Genomic DNA, 17,557 nt, shown 5'->3' with positions numbered 1-17,557 from the left:
CTTTAATATAAGTAGAACAAAATGGATGGTGATAAAATGCTTTAGTTGTATTGACTTTACAAAATTCACTTATCTTAAAATGCCTTCATTTGTTTTGTTTTAAGTTTTTTACAATATTTGTAACGGAAAGTGAACTCGAGTGGTGTTCAAAAAACATTTTACATGTGGCCAAACCGTGAAGTAGATTCTCCACTTCATAAAAATCCCAATGTACAATAATAATTCAATGAATGATTTTCGACACGGCGGCACGGTTGCTCAGCTGGTAAAATGTTGGCCTCACAGTTCTGAGGACCCGGGTTCAATCTAGGCCACGCCTGTGTGAAATTTGCATGTTCTCCCCGCACCTGTGTGGTTTTTCTCCGGGCACTCCGGTTTCCTCCCACATCCCAAAAACATGCAACATTAATTGGACACTCTAAATTGCCCCAAGGTGTGATTGTGAGTGCGACTGTTTGTCTCTATGTGCCCTGCGATTGCCTGGCAACCAGTTCAGTGTGTACCCCACCTCCTGCCTTTTATCAGCTGGGCAAGGCTCCAGCACTCACCACGACCTTTGTGGGGATAAGCAGCAAAGAAAATGGATCGATGAATGGATTTTCAACACAGCCAGTGACATCACTGACCGACCAATTGTGTTGCTTACTATGACTGACATGTAGTCCAGCAAGTGACATGACCATAATGCTGGCCAATTATAGTGGAAATTCTTCAAAATTTTAATATTTTGGAGGCATTTTAAATGCCACAAAGATGACATATTAAAGGAAAAGTGGACACCTGGTCAGTCCAATTTATCCCCCGCAAGCATCCCCTGCAGCAGGGAGAGTAAATTGTATATTAAGGGGTGAGCTGCTCTTTGCTGGTGCTCGTATACTTATGCAAGTCAATAAACGGCACGCCGGACGGCCCATTTGCATTGGGCCTCTGCAGTCTCGCGCCTCTCGGTTCTAAATGAAATGCCAGTCAAACTGACGTTGCCCTTCACCATATCAAAGTACAATTGATTGGACTACAGCGTGAGTATTGACATTGGCTGCTTGATCTTAAAAGAGTGTGATATCACAACGGCATACGAACCGTGTTGTTGACTTCCTCGCACCCTGCACCAATTACTTACTTGGGCTCTCTCTTCTGGTCCTGTAAATATAAGAGCGCTTCGAATGAATGTGCAACAGCCAAAGGTGATCCCGTCAACCTTTCGAGATTTGAAAATTGTTAGACGGTGGGGAAAAAATGGTGAGTGCAGTGCTTCAGTTGAACAGTTAAAACAATCTCTCGGTACGAACATGCAGTAATTCCCTCCTGGGTTCAACAAATAACCAAAAGGTATGTTTTCAACAAATGATTACTTTGGAAATACTGTGTGCATCTTTTTACTGCACACATCTACGTTTTTGCGTTATAAATGCATTGCATTGATTTTCACCAAAGGTTCGCTTTCCCGTCAACAAGTGAGGTCCTTTCGCCATCATGTTAACGTTGTGGGAGGCAGCATTGATTTTATTTTAAAGGGCGTAGGGGCCAACTTGAGCCTCTCTGAAATCCTGCGTCCACAGGCTGGTGCTACCCATCAGAACGGCTTCTGTTCTTATTTTTAAAGACACAACCTTGTAGAGAAGATGCTAAAATGTTGTCAGCTTTATGACTGAATAAGGCATTAAATGTGAAAACATACGTATGACCCTCAGATTTATCTCTCAGCTCATTGCGGGACTTGGTGGAAATTGATATCCACTGTACATTCTAGTTTTAACATATAAAAATAAAGAGCACAAAAAAGTACAAAGCAGAAGTGATCTCATAATGTTCAGTGATGGCACCAAAGCAAACATTGAATCACAGCGGCTAATTGGTGCTCTCTATTACCCATTGTGTCAAGCCAAAAGGAAAAAAAAATGAACCCGCAGGTGTATTTATCATAATTAGTCTTCTCAAAGCAACTGCAGGAAGGGGCTGATTCTCCTGCCAGTGGGGTGCAAGAGCGAGCAGCTGCTCTCAAAGGGTGGACAAGAAAAGGAACACGTCTTGGACAAAGTAAAAACTCCCATTGGCAATATTTGAAGGACAAATACGCCCGCGTATAGAGCTCGTGCACCTACGTCATAAAATCACGTGACTTTTGTTTACCTGGCCATGTTGCCGGTCAAGCTAAGCATTGCTCCATGCTAAGTCGGTTGGAGACGACACGGAAATATGTCTTGTCGAACGACGCCCAGAGTCTTGTTGAATACCGTCAGACATTTAGAAGGTGAAAATAAACGACGGTACGTGGAAAAATTAGATCAACTCGGCATAGAGGACTTGTATTTAATGCCGAAATCAGTGTTTTCGGCGATAAAAAATTGGACTGTTAATTCACATCCGCTTGTCTTGGACAACTGGATATACACATGGATCTGGCGAATAAGTTTTCGAGATTTACACGGAAAAGTTTAAAGCTGATAAAAGTCTGGACGCATTTGAATACTTTGTTGCTGGATCTGTTCTCATCAGGAATAAATCCCAGATAGTGACAGTTAACCTCCATCAATCTTTTCAGCTAATATTTAAATAAACATTCATTAACTATGATTGGAAAACAAAAGAGGATGGAGTCATCTCCATGGAACGCACATGGAAGCGATTGTGGCCACACTTCACCTCCACAAACCTCTACGACAGACATTTTTTTTTTAACACTCATTGTTCTCAAATGAATCAACATGGTATTATAAATACTTAATGGGAATTTGAGATTGAGAAGAATAATTCCTACCAGAAATGAAGTGATCGCTACACAAGCGTGTGTGTATTTTGGTTGGGCACCACCCATCCATGTTTAATTGCCGAAATCCATTGATATTTTCTGGTCTTTTCAGCCGGTATTCCATAGAATGACCTCTTTGAATACCCGTCTCGTCTGTTGTGACAACCAACACCACAACAGGTCTCGGGTATTGTAAATATTCTCCTCTGGTTCAATGTCTCCCACAATGTCGAGCAGCTTTGTTTGACCGGGAATATGGCACCGTGAAAATGGTGACGTCACGTCCACGAGCTCTATATTGACCCCACAGTAATATAATGTACAATATAATATATTCTCATCCCACTGTCAGGACTGTCCAACTAAAACATTGAATAGAGACCAGTGCAGGGTGATGAAAAAAGTGGGTAAACATCTCCCACAACATGGGCATGTGTATTTATAAATATTCAACATCCATCAATACTGTGTAATCCCTAAAATTAATTTGTCGTGAAGAAATTGATATACAACTACAAATGAGCTAATTAGGTTCGACAAAATGTTATTTACATTTATTGCTCCACATTCCCATACACTCCATTTTCCACTTTAACCACGATCCGCTACATCTCCATCGATAAGACAACTACCTCAGCCCAGTCGAGAATCAATCTCTTGCTTTTGCCTTAGGAGAATTCTTTCCAAATGGAATTGATTGAGGCGAAAGGTTAATAGGCATGCGTGAGCCAGGCAACATAAATAGTTTGTAAAAGGGACAGATGGAAATGGATTCTCACATGAGAGAAGGTTAACTAAATTTTCTCTTGCCACCTAATGTATATTTCCGGCCCTATTCTGTATCAATATGTCGTCAGGTAGCCAGATGGCACGGAGTCACTGTGGGAATACAATAAACTGGCAGGCACAAGAGCTTCTAGAGCAAATGGAGAAAAAGAGACAGAGGAATATAAGGTAGTGAAGGCGGACGGGGGGAAAGCACACATAATGAAATTCAATTATAAATACAACAAACAAGCTACAGAACATAGAAACAAAGCAAAATGCACAATTGCAACTAGAGTGCCACCATGATTGAATAATACGTTGATATGGTGCCAAATTGCACACCATCATCATTATTGCACGATCAGATCAAAACATTCTCTGCTGAAAGAAAGCAAAGCAAATTTATTTGTATGGCGTATTTCATACACAAGCTAAATCAATGTGCTTTACATGATTAAAAAGATTTGAATACCAAGAGATAAAACATTTAAAATGGGTTAAAAAACAATCAAAATTATATATATATGTGTGTGTTAAAAATGACAAAAATAAAAAGACTTTTCAATCTGGATTTAAAAACAATCACATTTGGGGTTGACTTCACTTCTGTTGCTAATTTATTCCATTTGTGAGCAGCATAATAGCTAAATGCTGCTTCACCATCTTTGCCTTGGACTCTGCGCTCCACTATTTGATCCGAGTCGGTCGATCTCAGAGCTCTACTGGGTTTCTGTTCCATAAGCATTCCTTTCATGTACTTTGAATGCTTATTTTTGGGAGTGGGGTTGTGGGCAATGGAACGGATTACACTATTTACATGTAAAATGCACTTCGACTTACGAAACATTCACATTACAAAACGACTTTTGGAACAGAATAATTTTGTAAGTAGAGGTACAAAAAGTGAAATGAAATAAAGTTCAATCCATAACTTGGCCCCGTGTGTTTACAAAGCAGATGTGGTCCCTAGTGTAGGACTTGTCATTACACATTTGTGGCAATTTCAAGGATTTGGTACAACCGGACCCAGTATTTCAACAGTGAGGGACCAGAAACAGTGTTGGAATACATACAACTATGTACAAATAAATGTGTCCCCAATAAATGCTTCACCTGGAATGCACTAGATGCCTAGTGCTCCATAACTGAGTTTATACATGAATATTATTGTAATAACCTTATAATAAAGCCCAAACCTAGCCATAATCCCACAACAAAGGATATCATTAACATTAAGTGTAAATGTTGCTTTATTACACGAGTATTACAATGTGTTTGACTGTCTTACTTGATTCAGATTCAAACCGAACAAGCGCAAGCTGGAAGAAGATCAATTCGTGCCACACTGCAGCAGGCAGGCCCGGAGGGAGGGACGGGACGTCACCTGCTGTCAGAACGCAGGACCTCCAGCGTGCTGATGCACGTTCTGTGCGGCCCGCTCGTTCAGCTGTTCATTCCGCTTCCATTCTAAAAATACCCGACGTTTTCCAGCGAGTAAAGCAAACTCAAAAACAAAAACAGAGCCTTTGTCTCTCCGCTGGGATGGGGGTAATCCCTGGACATCTGTCCACGAGGCATCCTCAGAGATGCGCCTGTGGAGAACAAAGTCTGCTCATTTATTTTGGTCACTGACATCGTGACAGCAACAATAGGTGAGGAATGACTAAATCCGGTCATCAGCATTGTGAACATAACTAGAAATGTTTTGAAATTTTACAAACTTGAAACTGGTCAAAAATTTGGAAAAAAACAACAACAACCCTGTTTGAGAACAGACCAATGGTATCGATTTGAGAAAGAAATATTCAATTTGCCAAATATAAACCTGACAGTGATGATATGCAACATGGAAAATAACATCATCTTAAGATAAATTTTTGAAATGAATTAAAATTAAGTTCACAAAAAACACAACTTCACCAAAATGAAGCATCAACACATTCTTATACTGTGATGGTTGCTGTTTGTAGTGGCGCACTGTATAAAAAGTTGTTCATATATTGTGGTTACTGTTGAAGCTACATATTATTTCTATAGATATTGAATATATGTATTTGCACATGTATTATACACTGAATGTATATTAATCCTTTTCTGATATGGTCAAACAAAAAATAGCATGATTATTTTGAGAAGGCAGAATGTTTTTGGGACTCCTTTAGAGTAAGCAGCAATACATAATGAATTGTTTCTTGGGTAGTAGTGTACGTATCTGGTAAAGAAAATAAAATCATAATAAACAGTATAATGAGAGGCACGGCTGGAAAAGCGTTGGCCTCACAGTTCTGAGGACCCGGGTTCAATCCTGACCCCGCCTGTGTGGAGTTTACATGTTCTCCCCCGTGCCTGCGTGGGTTTTCTCCGGGCACTCCGGTTTCCTCCCACATCCCAAAAACATGCAACATTAATTGGACACTCAAAATTGCCCCTAGGTGTGATTGTGAGTGCGACTGTCGTCTGTCTCTATGTGTCCTGTGATTGGCTGGCATCTCAGCTGTACCCCCACCTCTTGCCCGTTGACAGCTGGGATAGGCTCCAGGACTCTCCATGACCCTTGTGAGGATAAGCGGTAAAGAACATGGATGGATGGATGGAAGCAACCAATATGTTTATGTTGCCTGGCTCACACACACCTATTTTGCTTCAATCAATTCCATTTGAAAAGAATTCTCCCAAGGCAAAGCAAGAGATTGATTCTCTATTGGGTCGAGGTAGTTGTCTATCGATGGAGATGTTGCTGATCGTGGTTAAAGTGGAAAATGGAGTGTATGGGAATGTGGGATAACAAATGTAAATATCACTATGTTCAACCTAATTTGCAACATTGTAGTTGTATGTTTTTCTTCATGACAGATTAATTTTCGGGATTGCACAGCATTGTTGGATGGATATGCAGGCAAACATGCTGTACTGTTTTACCATCGAGCTCTGTTTTTTTTTCCTTATATTTTGACACGTTTTTCCTACACAAGTCAAGTGGTGTGATGGATATAAACCAAATTTTCAGGTCCAGACCACATACTATATATAAAGTGCGAGCTGCCAGAAACTCTTTCTTTCTTTCCATGATTGCGTACTGTTCTGCTCAGTGTTAAATGAGAGGCTGCGCTGTGATTGTACCAGACAAACGTCGATGTCCGGCAAGGAAGTTTGGCTTTGGCTCCGAGCCACTGCGTCCGCCAGTCTCAAATGTTTATTTTAACACTCGCACCACAATATCAGACACATCTGCATTATGTCAATCTTATGGATTACTGTACAGAAATAGTATGAAAAAAATCCAACTTTGCAAAAGTAATAGTATTCGGAAAGGTGGCATTAGGTAAAAAATAGCAGTGTGAAAGGAAACACAAGAATGAATGCAGTTTTCAAAACCAACAGAAATGAAAATATTGGAGGCTTTTCACCCATGCTTATTTTTATGATTAAATATGATATGATTAAAAAAATCTATATCATACCAGGAGTTTGCATGCTCTCCCCGTCTTTGTGTGGGTTTTTCTCCAGGCACTCCGGTTTCCTCCCACATCCCAAAAGCATGCATTGATTGGACACTCTAAATTGGCTCTTGTCTGTCTCCATGTGCCCTGCGATTGGCTGGCAACCAGTTCAGGGTGGACCCTGCCAACTTCCCCATGACAGGTGGGATAGGTTCAGGCAGTTCCGTGACCCTCGTGAGGATAAGTGGCTCGGAAAATGGATGGATGGATTATCATACTGATGATTAAAGAGTAACAAATGGGTTAACAGCATGCATTCAGTGAATTTAACCTTTCCAGGAGATGAGCTTACTAATTAACCCTTTCACCTGATAACCAGTATTGTGTAGCAAATAATATTTGCAAAGTAATAATCACTGCAACCTCAAGATGAACCATGTCAGCATTCAGCAAAGTGTTTTGACATTTTTTTGAATTCTCTTCTATCTTCTCGTCATTTTTGTAATTAGCTGAGAGGTCCCAGCTAATTTCTACATTTACAAGGGCGTCAGGCCAATATTTTGTTTGCTTGAATACACAGTGAAGTGAATTTAGTTTTCCTTGTCTTCTATTAATATAGAAAAGGTCCTATAATATTTTGAAATCTAAGGAAGATGGGACTTTGGCAGGTGACACTTTGTGTGTGACCAATTTCCCAGAAATAACACTTTGGCAGATCTCCCTTCACTCATTTGCTCATGAACTAATGATTCTTGTGTACACTGTGTAATATTGATTTGGTGTAAGATGTTTGAGGAACTGCAAAATGAACACAAGTGGAGATGTGTGTGCCATGCAGGGCGAACGAATCCCCAAAGGTGATACATGTACACTAATTGAAAAAATATATGAAGAAGATTTTGTTAAGATAACAAAGCGGAAAATAAAAACACCTGCAGCATGAGGTGGGGGTTGGGGTGGTGGGCAGACAGCAACTTTTTTTACATTTTTGAAACCATCAAATTAGGACATATGAGCCCACTATTACATTATACTACATAATATAATACATATCTGTTCTGCTTATTGTGTAGTAAATAGTTTCTCAGATTTTCTCGAGGCCTACTTACAGAATGTCTTCAACACTTCTTGTCAGATCTTGCTGTTTTGGAGACTTACTGTTCATCAGAACATGCTATCATTGGATTCAAGGAAAAAGGCTCCAAATGGACAGATGGATGGATGGCTGGATGGATGGATGGACGAATGGCTGGATGAGTGGTTGACTCATAACTGGGGCTTCATTTTAGCTACTGCTCAAAAATATCAGCAACTGAAATGCTGAAAAACATTTGAATTGGTATCTCTCAAAAATCCAATTAATACATTTTTTTCAGTCTTTGCACAACTTCAACAACTATCATCTAATCTATGTGTATGTACTATATATATGTACAGAATAAGGTATTGAGAAACAATCTCTAAATTCACTTCACAGGGTCTTTAAGCTCTGTTCCCCTGAAGCGGGTCAGAGGATTTAATAATTCAAGGATCCTGTTTGTAGACTTCAGTTTTGTATTCCAGACCATCATCCCCAAAATGCTCAGTATCTCGCCTGTCATTTGCCACGGGATTAATAATTTCCTGACAAGCAGGACACACCAGGTGAGATTGGGGGACACCTCCTCATCCACGCTACACAGTATACACTACATAAGGCTTTTACAAATTGAAAGTACTTTACCTCTTTTATGGATTTCAATGGCATTCACAAATCTCAGGGTGAGTTCCAATTTCCATGATTTGAAACCAGCCTCAGCTGTCAGTCATTCACACCTGTGTGATGTTTCTGGGTTTATTCCTAGATTATATGCAGTTGGATTTTCAGAAGTCTGGATGGGAGAATCCGCGTTGATAAAAAGTACACCACGACACGCACGACTAGATGAATATGGCCCAATACGCCTCGGCACTTGGCCATTCTGCTTTGTGACTTTACATTCATCCATCCAGCCATCCATTTTTAGGACCACTTCTCCTCACTAGGGCCACAGGCGTGGTGGAGCCTATCCATCCACTTTCTTTGCCACTTATCCTCACGAGGATCGCAGGGAGTGGAGCCTATCCCAGCTGTCAACGGGTAGGAGGCAGGGTACACCCTGAACTGGTTGCCGGCCAATCACAGGGCACTTCAAGACAAAGAGCCGCACTCACAATCACACCAAGGGGCAATTTAGAGTGTCCAATTAATTTGCCCGGAGGAAACCCACGCAGGCATGGGGAGAACATGCAAACTCCACACAGAGGGGTCTGGGACCGGACACGAACTGTGAGGCCGACACCATGGTGGAGCCTATTCCAGCTTCATTTGGGTGAAAGGCAAGGTACACCCTGAACTGGTCACCAGTAAATCGCCGGGCACGTTGAAACAAGGAACAATTCTCACTCACGTCACACCCAAGCCAACTTAAAGTCTCCACTCAACCTACCTCGCATGTTTTCGGAATGTGGGAGGAAACCGGAGTACCTGGAGAAACCACATGCAGGCACGGGGAAACGTGCAAACTCCACACAGGCAGGGTCAGGACACCGGTCCTCCGAACTGTGAGGCGGATGCGGTAACCAGTCATCCACCATGCATGTATGGTTTTTGCAATTTCTTGCGGGGCCAGTCCTTGGAGTCCATGTCAACGTAGCCAGTGGGTGTTTTAATTGAGTCGATTGCATTGTGCCACCGAAAAAGTGAAGCATCTGTTGCGCAGCATGCTTCTTTTGGATAGGATTCCTGCCCCCTTTACATTTAACAGGATAAGTGGAAGATTAGCGCGTTTCCCTAACTGAAAGACTCCATTTCATTCACCCACAAGGCAGTTACAGAACACAGTGCAACTATTGCACTATCCATTTGCACCACCTCCGTAGGGAAAAAGGTGACTCTTCCTGTTTGTTTTCCGCCCAAGTGCCAAAAGGACAGTGTTCCTCACACCATACTCTAAATGTACTTGTGAATGACCACCATTAGAAATCCCCCATATTGCCACTGAAAGCCTCTGTCATCCACCCGAGGGTTCTTTGTATCGCCTAGAAAAATGTCAATAAGCTGTCTCGCACATACAGTATTGACCTTAAACTGCAAACATAGCAGGTGCCTAAATCGGGAAATTTGATCCCTAAGAAGATTATCCGATTATAGCGTGAAGAACCACTGTGAGGAGGAGTGAAGTGCCTGACTGTTGACCTTCTTATTTCCAACCAATTACTTAACCATATTGCCCTATTTATTCTTTTATCCAGCCTTTCATGTACATCAAAGTTTGCCGATGATGATGGTCTGCAGTGGTCCCTGAGGGGGTGAAGGAGTGCGGTGACCGAAATTGTTTTCCCTATCTAAATAAATTTGTTGATTGGGCTGTCGTTGATAGATATTTTTCCCACTCGAAAGAAATTCATCAACAACGGTTGGGGAGTGGGGGGTGGGATTAATGCCTACCCAAACCTGTTAGGATACTTATTCCTTACTCCACCCCTTGCACACCACGGATCAGAAGAACAACGGTTTTCATCCATGGAGATGTAGTTTTCTCCCTTTTAACAGCACTTTCTCCTGTATCTTCACACGAGAGGAGGAAAGAAATCTGGTGACTGACAACCTGTCTTCCTCTGATTATCTGACTATGAATTATTCATGCGCACACTAGTTCCCTGAAGCCTTGGCACAAGCATATTCAGCTATTTTAGAATCTTGTATTGTCAAGCGGCGGTGGTGACGGAAACCTAAAACTTATTCGTGGAAGATTCTCAGCTTCGGCTTAGATTCACTCGGACGTTCCATTCCTTTGTCAGGTTATGCGTCAGCCTATTATTAGTACTGTAGATCAATGTTGTCTGTTTTTTCTTTTTCTGACCATCACACACTTATCACCCATTACACCAAGGCCCATTTACCACATCATGTCAGGCTGACTATTATTTCTCTTTATGCACTGGAGCACGAGAGGCTAATGTTGGTTCCGATCGCTAACGTAGAAAGCAGATGTCCCCGAATCTGCGTCAGCAAAATGACAAATGTGCTTAATGTAGCCAGATCTGCATCACCAAGTTAAGACATAAAATGGCGTCAATGATTGCAGTTGACAGGGCTATTTAGGCAAAAAATAAAAATAAAAAACAACCACTAGGCATTTCGATGATTTAATAAGGAGTAATAATGAAAGGAGTTACGTGAAAATATTTTTAAAAAAAAAATGCCGATGGAAGTAACATCACAACCAAGTCATCAGGCACAGTCATCCGGTAACCTTGCCCCCAGGAGCGTGCTTGGGTAATGATCAAATAAAATAATGCTGTAACTCAGCATTTAGAGGGCAAATGCCCTATTATGGAAGTGAACGACTTAGATGAACAAGGCTATGAATTCTTGATTTTAGTAGATGGTTATAGAGGGACCTTCGTTGTGCCAAATGCCGGTTTTCCCGTAGTACTTAAATGTCGAGGAGCAGATTTGCTCCACAGATAATCGACGAGAATGTATTCTTTAATTGATTTTGTTCCTCGTGTGTTCATGAACTTAAATTCATTATCATTTTCATGATCGTGGCAGCATCTTTAGATCGTTTTAGAATGCCTGCCACTTAAGTAGTTTTAAGTGGTGTTAATTGTGCAGCGACACAAATTTGTGCTTCTAAGACATCAATTTGTTTATTAATTAATTTATTTATCAATCTATTTTTCTTTTAATTTATCAATCACCGATAAAGAATGAATAAAGAAAGCTTTGGTCAACAAGTTCAGGGTGTACCCCGCCTCCTGCCCGTTGACAGCTGGGATAGGCTCCAGCACTCCCCACGACACTTGTGAGGATGAGCGGCTAAGAAAATGGATGGATAGATGGACTATTAGTTGTGAGGCTGGCCCTATTTTGGGTCGCCCACCAGATCGTCTTTTTCAAGTTCCAAAAAGTTTAATCAAATTTCAGGAAGGTACTTTCCAAATGTAGGTCGTGGGCTCCACCTACCCTTAGTACTCAACCTAGACTGGCACCCGGTGACCAGTATTCTTTACAATTGGTTTGGTTTGCAACGATAGAGAAACACGATGTGACTTGTGTCTTTCCTGAAATTGTAAGCTGCGCCGGTGGGATGGTGACTGCGACAGCTCCAGATACGGCGCGACATCCTGCGTCACAGTGCAACCCGCCAATTTATTCAACAAAGAAGCCGACGGAGATTTCTGCTTTCAGACAATATTCGCAAAGAAGCTAATCATCTTTGAAACCTCGCTCCATCATAATCCACCGTGCAGACTGAGAATCCTTTTTAAAGGTGGATACCCCTGTGATCAAACAATCTGTTAATCGACCAACATTTTCATGAAAAATATGTCTTTAAAATTATAATAGTCTATACAAGCAACATTAATTGGACACTAAATTGCCCCCAAGTGTGATTGTGTTTGTCTCTGACTGACTGTTTGTCTCGATGTGCCCTGCAATTGGCTGGCAACCAGTTCAGGGTGTACCCCGCCTCCTCCCCTCGACCCTCATGAGGATAAGTGGCAAAGAAAATGGATGGATGGATGGATGTGCCTGATTGGTGAGCAGTTCATAGTGGATCCCACCAGTAGCCAGGAGTCAACTGAGATAAATTTCCGCTAACCTTTGACCCTGAAAAAATTAGAAAAATACATGAATGGATGATCGACAATACTGTCGTTTGCAGCAGTTTCTCCAATCAGCACCAGGCATCCTGAAAGCAATGGTTTCGATGGAAGAGGGTGTGTTTCCATCATGAGTGAAATTGCAAAAATAAACAATTCATTTCAAAATATGTACCATAATTTCCGGCCTATAAGGGGCGACTTTTTTCACATGCTTTCAACCCTGCGGTTTATGCGGTGATGCGGCTAATTTCGGCATTTTTTTTCTAACGGCCGCAAGGGGGCACTCGAGCAGAAAAGGTAAGAGTGACACCAATGGAATACATGTGCCGAGGGAAGTGACTTTTACCAGTATGTTTATTTTTTTTTTAAGTTAGCGGTGTGCTAGCGTAAGCTCTGTGCTAACCTGTTGTTGCTGTGTTACTGCCATGTCTCAGTGATTTTTACCGATGTTTTTTTTTTAACCGGCCCCGTTAGCACCACGCTAATGTTAGCGCCACGCTAGCGTTTTTCTGCTGTGCTACTACCACGTCTCAGTGATTTAGGTATATATTTTTTTTTTTTTTTTTTTTAACCAGCTCTGTTAGTGCTGTGCTACGGTGTTGCAACTGTGTAGATGTGGCTTTTTTTCTTTACGGGTATGTTTTTTTTTCTTTAACCAGGCCCGTTCGTGCTACCGTGTTGTTCCTATGTTAAGCTAAGCTTAGGTATTAAAACTTTGAAAACCCTTTCTGTGTACCGTCTTTCTTTGTAAGTATCTTGTGTTTCAATGTGGGTTTCAATATGAGCACTTGCGGCTTTTACACACGTGGGGCTTATGTATGAAGCAAATATAATCAGGTGCGCTCTGTGGGACAGAAATGACGGTAACTTTTTTAAATTTGTGGAAACATGAAGTTGGTGTCTATCATTTGGGTGGCAGGAACGGTTTCATTCTGATAACTTATTAAAAAGAAAACTGGAAAAAGCTTTTGGCTCATATATCATAAATTGCATCTTAGTAGAGCGTGCAGGTGTAGCAATAAAGTGTCAGTTTACTTTTGCAAAAGTTTCCTTTGCTGTGTACAAAGAGGCCTTTCATGCATGCAGTCACTGGAGTGGATTTGGCAGAGGTGCACATTGAGGTGTTATTGATTTGACAGACTCCAGCCCACAGCTCGCGTTTGAAGTCTCTCCATCCTTCTGTCATAGCGTGTTGTCTCTCAGCTTCTGTAACGGGCCTGTAACTGCCAAAAGTCATTCTTCACTTGGAGTCAAAAAAAACAACACACCTGTTTCACAACTGAGATTTTGGGTTGTCAGGTTGAAGGATGGCACAAAAGTAGCTTCTGAAAGTTTCCCCTCTCAATAATGTTCCTCCTCATTTTATCTATGTATTGTTATGTTTTACCCAATACGTAGTCTCTATCTGTCATTTTCCACTTAGGCTTATCCCACCAGGCCTCTTGTCCTCACACTGCACTCTCACAATGCGTTCGGCCATCTCTTATGAAACACTCCTTTTCCCCGAGCTAGGCTCATTCGTCTGTATCCTGCCCTAAATTTTACCTTCCATTAAAACACGGATCCCCGAGGTTTATGATTAAATGTTTCAGAGCTTCTCTCGCTTTATGTAGTTTGTCATGAAAATTGGATCTAAATACATTTATGACTTACTAGTTAATACCGGTTATATATACACGGTATATATAAATGGGATTTCACACCTAAAATGAGATTGACAGGTATGAATTATACGATTGCCCAGTGATATATTACATATACTTTTGATTCATTTCGAAGAGTCATATGTTCAGTATATAACATTGTGTTTAAGGACTTCCCGATCCTAGTAAAAGAAAGATGGAAGCTGCCAGTGGTTGATGGTAGAATATGCAACGCGCAGGTTGCATGCGGGCACAATGGGAGGTGGAGATTGGCTCCACAAAGTATGGAAAAAAAAAGAACCCAACGTTGTTAGTGCTGACTGTCTATGTGCGCGAGATGCGATGTGACAGTTGAGCAGAACTGTGAGGGCAGAGATGATTTCACAAATGGTAGCCCAAGGGACCATTGGTTTTCGGGGGAGGGAGGGAGGTTGAACAGGGCGTAGGGTGGGCGATGTGGAGCATGCTGGGGAAGAACGGATTGAGAGGGTCAGAACGGTTAACTATCTGCAATGCACCCCGGAATTTCCCTTACTCCGCTCTGCTCTTTGTTATTTTACAGGTTTAAATTATTATTGTGCTGATTTTAGGATTTGGGTTTCTTTGTTTCGTAGATGATATGGTGCTGTGGAAATGATTTTATAATATTTGTAATAATATATATTTTTCACGAGCTCATCATTGCAGAGTGTATTATCCAAAATTAATTATCTGATTTCAATGCTTCTCCAACATTATTGACACTCCTGATACATCCTTCCATCCATTGCAGCTTATCCTCACAAGGATCACAGGAGAGCAGGAGCCTATCGCAGCTAGCTTCGGGCGGAAGGCAGACTACACCCTGAACTGGTCGCCAGTCAGTCACAGGACAGATATCGACACCATCAATGAGCGAGAATTAATGCCACGCTGCTCACGCCAAAGTCAGGCGTGTGTAGCACTACACCATCAGTGAATACTTCCTCCTGATATATAAATATTTTATTTTATCGTATGAGGGAAATTAAATTATGTCTGATGTACACAGAAACACTATTCTAGTCAAACTATTAAAAACTACAATGATATTTATTTTAAAAAAATGTAGACACTGTGAAAATTTCAGAGTCTTGGTCTAATGATGCAGTTTTCATTTTTTGATTTTATTTTTATTTGAAGCACTCAGGGCTGGGGACAAAAGAGACTGTTGAAGTATAAAAAGTGCAAGTACCTGTCCTGGGTCGTCCACGAGGTCTCATTCCAGTGGGATATGCCTGGAAAACCTCACCAGGGAGTAGTCCGGGAGGCATCCGGATCAGATGCCCCAACCACCTCATCTGGTTCCTCCCAGTGAGACCATCTTACAGCCTGGTAAAAATACAATGACAATGTTTGTCCCGATTTTGAAACTTCCCGACCAAAATTGTATTATGCCAGATGATGTTATGTCTTCACAGAACTATTAAGAATCACTCTTTACTGACGAAAATGGGAATGGCCATGAATAAAAAATATTTTACCCGATGTCAGGTAAAGTGGATTCCCCATACGACCATAAGGAGCATTTTCCTCACCAAGGCTTGTTGTGACATCATTGCCATTTTACGTTTCCGCTTCCAGCAAACTTTGGGAACACTCAAGTAACATTAGTGAATACCCGCAAGTGTTTCTTCTTCACTTTTGTGAGATCAAATGTGATCACGCAAGATTTCTTCCTGAGAGGACTGGTGTGGTGTTCTGTGTTGAGATTATTGGAGCAGACCACACACAATACAACCCAAACTGTTGAACGCTTGGTTTCTTTTATCTTTATAGGTGAGGTCTGCCATAGATTTAAAAAAAAAAAAAATCTTTCAAGATTCGAAAAATCCTTGTATGCGTCACCCCTATAGCCCCGATGCATTTGTCGGTTCAACAGCTTTTGAATGGTTTCATGTTGACAGATTTTTAAAAATGCCTGCCTGCATGCGGACGTAGCACTTCTCCGAGGAGCGAGAGCCTGCAACGTTACAAATGAATAAATCAGCGGCTCCGAAAAAACATCACACAAGCCCTGAGCGTTATAATAAAATTTTAATTTATTGTGGGGATGTTGTATTATACTGCCGTGGTGTTATCTAGGTGTACCTATAAATTGGCAAAGGGAATAAAGCTGCCAGAAAAGCTTCATTCATCTTTCCACGCACTTTATGAGTCTGTGTTTTCACACAAGAGGTATGAAAGTATTTTTTCTCAATACAATATAATTAAATTATTTACATGAAATTGTCACATTGGCATCTATATCAACCAAAAGGCTAATAATGGGCACATCTGAACCAATTCTAGAACTGTATATAGCACACTACTCCTGATTCTACTTCCATTTCGTGCCTAGACATGAACGACATCTGCATGTACTAATGGGGAAAACATTAATCATGACAACTTTAGCATCGGTGCATAGGCCTGTCATGACAATGTTTTTAATGAAAATATATTTTCCCAAAAACTATCACAATAAACGATTATATCATTGCTTTTTTAATGCCTCTCCTGAATCCTGAATAATAAGGACCATATTTACTTTTAAAATGATTTATTTTCATCTACCCATCCATTTTTTGAGCCGCTTATCCTCACAAGGGTCGCAGGAGTGCTGGCGCCTAATCCCAGCTATCATTGGGCAGGAGACAGGATACACCCTAAATTGGTAGCCAGCCAATCACGGGGCACATAGAGACAGACAGATGCACTCACAATCACACCTAGGGTCAATTTAGAGTGTCCAATTAATGTTGCATGTTTATGGGATGTGGGAGGAAACCCGAGTGCTCAGAGACAACCCACGCAGGTACGCTTAGAACACGCAAACTTCACAGGCGGGGCCAGGATTTGAACCCCAATCCTCAAAACTGCTGCTTCACCGTGCCATCAGTGACTCCTTATTCCATTTATCCATCCATTTTCTTGGCTGCTTATCCTCACAAGGGTCACAGGAGTGCTGGAGCCTATCCCAGCTGTCAACAAGCAGGAGGCGGGGTACACCCTGAACTGGCTGCCAGCCAATCGCAGGGCACATCAAGACAAACAGCCGCACTCACAATCACACCTAGGGGCAATTTCGAGTGTCCAATTAATGTTGCATGTTTTTGGGATATGGGAGGAAACCGGCGTGCCCGGAGGAAACCCACGCAGGCACGGGGAGAACATGCAAACTCCAAACAGGCAGGGCTTGGATTGGGATCGAACCCGGGTCCTGAGAACTTTAAGAGGCCAACGCTTTCCAGCTGATCCACCATTCCGCCGCATTTATTATTATTTCAAGTCATGATTGATGTTCTGGTTTCTCAATTAAA

At 41.5% G+C, this 17,557-nt stretch overlaps 1 long non-coding RNA gene across 1 annotated transcript in view; it reads right to left on the bottom strand.

The window, feature by feature from the left end:
• Nucleotides 1–4,054: 4,054 nt before the first annotated feature.
• The window catches only part of LOC133505089 (uncharacterized), a 30,192-nt gene continuing 16,689 nt past the window's right edge, over nt 4,055–17,557 (bottom strand). Inside the window, exons 5-6 of the long non-coding RNA XR_009796147.1 lie at nt 15,451–15,587; nt 4,055–5,109 (exon numbers count right to left, since the gene is read on the bottom strand). This is a non-coding gene — a long non-coding RNA (uncharacterized LOC133505089). The remainder of the gene's footprint in view (nt 5,110–15,450; nt 15,588–17,557) is intronic.

Source organism: Syngnathoides biaculeatus, chromosome 8 (genome assembly GCF_019802595.1).
Source record: "Syngnathoides biaculeatus isolate LvHL_M chromosome 8, ASM1980259v1, whole genome shotgun sequence".
Classification (NCBI taxonomy): Eukaryota; Metazoa; Chordata; class Actinopteri; order Syngnathiformes; family Syngnathidae; genus Syngnathoides; species Syngnathoides biaculeatus.
The sequence above is the reverse complement of the archived record's forward strand: the minus strand, read 5'-3'. Positions and strand labels throughout refer to the sequence as shown.